Genomic DNA, 6,000 nt, shown 5'->3' on the forward strand with positions numbered 1-6,000 from the left:
TGACCCTTTGATTGGAGCTTTAGACTAAAGAGCATAAGATTCCTGGAATTCATATTAAAAATTTTGGAATCCTTATTTTTCTCTTTCAAAATAATTTTCGAAAAAAATTAAAAGAAAATACAAAAAAATTAGAAAATCATAAAAATTAAAAATATTTTTTGTGTTTCTTGTTTGAGTCTTGAGTCATGTTATAAGTTTGGTGTCAATTGCATGTTCATCTTGCATTTTTCGAAAATTGCATTCATGCATGTGTTCTTCATGATCTTCAAGTTTTTCTTGGTAAGTCTTCTTGTTTGATCTTGATGTTTTCTTGTTTTGTGTTGTATGGTGTTTTTCATATGCATTCCTGAATTCTTCATGTCTAAGCATTAAAGAATTCTAAGTTTGGTCTCTTGCATGTTTTCTTTGCATTAAAAATTTTTCAAAAATGTGTTCTTGATGTTCATCATGATCTTCATAGTGTTCTTGGTGTTCATCTTGACATTCATAGCATTCTTGCATGCATTCATTGTTTTGATCCATAACTTTCATGCATTGCATCATTTTTCTTGTTTTTCTCTCCCATCATAAAAATTCAAAAATAAAAAAAATATCTTTCCCTTTTTCTCTCTTAAAATTTCGAAAATTAGATTTGACTTTTTCAAAATTTTTTAAAATCTAGTTGTTTTTATGAGTCAAATCAAATTTTCAATTTAAAAAAAAATCTTATCTTTTTCAAAAATCAAATCTTTTTTCAATTTTTTTTTAGTTATTTTCGAAAATTTCAAAAATATTTTTCAAAAATATTTTTCTTAATTTTACATCATATTTTCGAAAATAACATCATCAATTAATGTTTTGATTCAAAAATTTCAAGTTTGTTACTTACTTGTTAAGAAAGATTCAAACTTTAAGTTCTAGAATCATATCTTGTGATTTCTTGTGAATCAAGTCATTAATTGAGATTTTAAAAATCAAATCTTTTTCAAAAACTAATTTCTATCATATCTTTTCAAAAATATCTTCTTATCTTACCTTTTTCAAAAAAGTGATTGCAAAATATCTTTTCTAACTTCCTAACTTCTTATCTTTTCAAAATTTGTTTCAACTACCTAACTAACTCTCTCTCTCTAATTTTCAAAAAAATCTTCCCTCTTTTTCAAAATTTCTTTTTAATTAGACTAATTATTTTATTTTTTATTTGAATTTTCGAAAAACTACTAACCTTTTTCAAAAACTATTTTCGAAAATCACTAACTCTTTTTCAAAAATTATTTTTGAAAATTCTCTCCTCCTCTCATCCCCTTCTATTTATTTATTCATCTACTAACACTTCTCTTCATCTCACATCTCTGCTCCTATCATCACCTTTGTGTATGGATTCTTCATTCTTCTTCACCCCTATTCCTTTTCTTCTTCTACTAACAATAAGGAACATCTTTACTGTGACATAGAGGATTCCACTTCTTTTCTTTTTCTCTTCTCTTTCTTATGAGCAGGGACAAAGAAAAAGGCATTCTTGTTGAAGCTGATCCAGAACCTGAAAGGACTCTTAAGAGAAAACTAAGAGAAGCTAAATTACAACAATCCAGAGACAACCTTATTGAAAATTTCAAACAAGTAAAGGAGATGGAAGCCGAACCCAACAACAATAATGCAAGGAGAATGCTTGGTGACTTTACTGCACCTAATTCCAATTTACATGGAAGAAGCATCTCTATTCCTGCCATTGGAGCAAACAACTTTGAGCTGAAACCTCAGCTAGTTTCTCTGATGCAGCAGAACTGCAAGTTTCATGGACTTCCATCTGAAGATCCTTTTCAGTTCTTAACTGAATTCTTGCAGATATGTGATACTGTTAAGACTAATGGAGTAGATCCTGAAGTTTACAGGCTCATGCTTTTCCCTTTTGCTGTAAGAGACAAAGCTAGAATATGGTTGGACTCTCAACCCAAAGACAGCCTGAACTCTTGGGATAAGATGGTCACGGCTTTCTTAGCCAAGTTCTTTCCTCCTCAAAAGCTGAGCAAGCTTAGAGTTGATGTTCAAACCTTCAGACAAAAAGAAGGTGAATCCCTCTATGAAGCTTGGGAAAGATACAAACAGCTGACCAAAAAGTGTCCTTCTGACATGCTTTCAGAATGGACAATCCTGAATATATTCTATGATGGTTTATCTGAGCTATCAAAGATGTCATTGGATACTTCTGCAGGTGGATCCATTCACCTAAAGAAAACGCCTGTAGAAGCTCAAGAACTCATTGACATGGTTGCTAATAACCAGTTCATGTACACTTCTGAGAGGAATCCTGTGAGTAATGGGACGCCTATGAAGAAGGGAGTTCTTGAAATTGATACTCTGAATGCCATATTGGCTCAGAATAAAATATTGACTCAGCAAGTCAATATGATTTCTCAGAGTCTGAATGGAATGCAAGCTGCATCCAACAGTACTCAAGAGGCATCTTCTGAGGAAGAAGCTTTTGATCCTGAGAACCCTGCAATAGCAGAGTTAAAATACATGGGTGAACCATATGGAAACACCTACAATCCATCATGGAGAAATCACCCAAATCTCTCATGGAAGGATCAAAAGCCTCAACAAGGCTTTAATAATGGTGGAAGAAACAGGTTTAGCAATAGCAAGCCTTTTCCATCATCCACTCAGCAACAGACAGAGAATTCTGAGCAGAATCCATCTAGCTTAGCAAATTTAGTCTCTGATCTATCTAAGGCCACTGTGAGTTTCATGAATGAAACAAGGTCTTCCATTAGAAATTTGTAAGCACAAGTGGGCCAGCTGAGTAAAAGGATCATTGAAATCCCTCCTAGTACTCTCCCAAGCAATACAGAAGAGAATACAAAAGGAGAGTGCAAGGCCATTGAATTAATTACCATGGCCGAACCCACAAGAGAGGAGAAGGACATGAATCCCAATGAGGAAGACCTCCTGGGACGTCCAGTGATCAAAAAGGAGCTTCCCTCTGAGGAACCTAAGGAATCTGAGACTCATCTAGAGACCATAGAGATTCTATTAAACCTCCTTATGCCATTCATGAGCTCTGATGAGTATTCCTCTTCTGAAGAGAATGAGGATGTTACTGAAGAGCAAGCTGCCAAGTTCCTTGGTGCAATCATGAAGCTAAATGCCAAATTATTTGGCATTGAAACTTGGGAAGATGAACCTCCCTTGTTCACCAATAAACTAAGTGATCTGGATCAACTGACATTGCCTCAGAAGAGACAGGATCCTGGAAAGTTCATAATACCTTGTACCACAGGCACCATGATCTTTAAGGCTCTGTGTGACCTTGGTTTAGGGATAAACCTCATGCCCCTCTCTGTAATAGAGAAACTGGGAATCTATGGGGTGCAAGCTGCTAAAATCTCATTAGATATGGCAGACAATTCAAGAAAACAGGCTTATGGACAAGTAGAGGATGTGTTAGTAAAGGTTGAAGGCCTTTACATCCCTGCTGATTTCATAGTCCTGGATACTGGAAAGGAAGAGGATGAATCCATCATCCTAGGAAGACCTTTCCTAGCCACAGCAAGAGCTGTGATTGATGTGGACAGAGGAGAATTGATCCTTCAAATAAATGAGGACAACCATGTGTTTACAACTCAAGGATCTCTCTCTGCATCCATGGAGAGGAAGCATAAAAAGCTCCTCTCAAAGCAGAGTCAAACAAAGCCCCCACAGTCAAACTCTAAGTTTGGTGTTGGGAGGCCACAACCAAACTCTAAGTTTGGTGTCAAACCTCCATATCCAAACTCTAAGTTTGGTGTTGGGAGGTCTCAACAAAGCTCTGCACATCTGTGAGGCTCCATGAGAGCCCGCTGTCAAGCTATTGACATTAAAGAAGCGCTTGTTGGGAGGCAACCCAATTTTTATTTATCTAACTATATTTTTCTTAGTTATATGTCTTTATAGGTTGATGATCATGTGGAGTCATAAAATAAATATAAAAATTGAAAACAGAATCAAAAACAGCAAAAGAAAAATCACACCCTGGAGGAAGACCTTACTGGCGTTTAAACGCCAGTAAGAAGCATATTTTGGGCATTCAACGCCAGAACAGAGCATGGTTCTGGTGCTGAACGCCAGAAATGGGTAGCATCTGGGCGTTTGAACGCCAGAAATGCACCCTGGAGGAGAGCTGGCGCTGAACGCCCAGAACAAGCATGGTTCTGGCGTTCAACGCCAGAAATAGGCTACAAATGGGCGTTCAACGCCCAGAACAAGCACCAATCTGGCGCTGAACGCCCAGAGTTGTGTGCAAGGGCATTTTGCATGCCCAATTTGGTGCAAGGTTGTAAATCCTTGAACACCTCAGGATCTGTGGACCCCACAGGATCACCTCAGGATCTGTGGACCCCATAGGATCCCCACCTACCTCTACTCACTTCTTCTCACCCATCTTTCACACAATCCCATAAACACTCTTCCCCAAAACCCTTCACCAATCACCTCAATCTCTCTTCACCATCACCTCATCACCACTCACATCCATCCACTCTTCCCCATAAACCTACCTCATAAACTCCACCTACCTTCAAAATTCAAAATCAATTTCCCACACAAACCCAGCCTAAATGGCCGAACCTTCACCCCCCTCCCTTCCCTATATAAAGCCTTCCATCCTTCCTCATTTTCACACAATACAACCCTCTCTTCTCTTCTTGGCCGAGACACACCTCCCCCTTCTTCTCCATCTTTTCTTCTTCTTCATCTTTTCTTTCTTCTCTTGCTCGAGGGCGAGCAAAATTCTAAGTTTGGTGTGGTAAAAGCATAAGCTTTTTGTTTTTCCTTTACCATTGATGGCACCTAAGACCAGAGAATCCTCTAGAAAAGGAAAGGGGAAGACAAAAGCTTCCACCTCCAAGTCATGGGAGATGGAAAGGTTCATCTCCAAAGCCCATCAAGACCACTTCTATGATGTTGTGGCCAAGAAGAAGGTGATCCCCGAGGTCCCTTTCAAACTCAAAAGAAATGAGTATCCGGAGATCCGACATGAAATCCAAAGAAGAGGTTGGGAAGTTCTAACAAACCCCATCCAACAAGTCGGCTTCCTAATGGTTCAAGAGTTCTATGCCAATGCATGGATCACTAGGAACCATGATCAAAGTAAGAACCTGAATCCAAAGAATTATGTTACAATGGTTCAGGGAAAATACTTAGATTTTAGTCCGGAAAATGTGAGGTTGGCATTTAACTTGCCTATGATGCAAGAAGATGAACGCCCCTACACTAGAAGGGTAAACTTTAATCAAAGTTTGGACCAAGTCCTTATGGACATATGTGTGGAAGGAGCTCAATGGAAGATTGACTCCAAGCCGGTTCAACTAAGAAGACTGGACCTCAAGCCTGTAACTAGAGGATGGTTAGAGTTCATCTAACGCTCCATCATCCCCACTAGCAACCGATCTGAAGTTACTGTGGATCGGGCCATCATGATTCATAGCATCATGATTGGAGAGGAAGTAGAAGTTCATGAAGTCATCTCCCTTGAACTCTACAAAATAGCCGAAAAGTCATCCCCCATGGCAAGGCTAGCTTTTCCTCATCTTATTTGCCATCTATGTTACTCAGCTGGAGCTTTCATAGAAGGAGACATTCCCATTGAGGAAGAGAAGCCCATCACTAAGAAAAAGATAGAGCAAGCAAGAGAGCCCATTCATGGAGCTCAAGAGGTGCATGAATCTCATAACCATGAGATCCCGGAGATGCCTCCAATGCATTTCCCTCCACAAAACTATTGGGAGCAAATCGACACCTCCCTAGGAGAAATAAGTTCCCACATGGGACAATTAAGGGTGGAACATCAAGAGCACTCCATCATCCTTCATGAAATAAGAGAAGATCAAAGAGCAATGAGGGAGGAGCAACAAAGACAAGGAAGAGACATAGAAGAGCTCAAGGACATCATTGGTTCCTCAAGAAGGAAACGCCACCATCACTAAGGTGGATTCATTCCTTGTTCTTATTTCTTCTGTTTTTTGTTTTCTATGTTATGTGCTT

The 6,000-nt window shown here is 38.7% G+C and overlaps 1 non-coding gene across 1 annotated transcript; it reads right to left on the minus strand.

The window, feature by feature from the left end:
* Nucleotides 1–2,007: 2,007 nt before the first annotated feature.
* On the minus strand, nucleotides 2,008–2,115 carry LOC148567940 (small nucleolar RNA R71). The gene has a single exon (XR_015882653.1). It is a non-coding gene; the product is annotated as a small nucleolar RNA R71 (small nucleolar RNA).
* Between the last annotated feature and the right edge of the window lie 3,885 nt (nucleotides 2,116–6,000).

The sequence above is a fragment of the Arachis ipaensis genome, chromosome B4, assembly GCF_059453495.1.
Source record: "Arachis ipaensis isolate K30076 ecotype BB chromosome B4, ASM5945349v1, whole genome shotgun sequence".
NCBI lineage: Eukaryota > Viridiplantae > Streptophyta > Magnoliopsida > Fabales > Fabaceae > Arachis > Arachis ipaensis.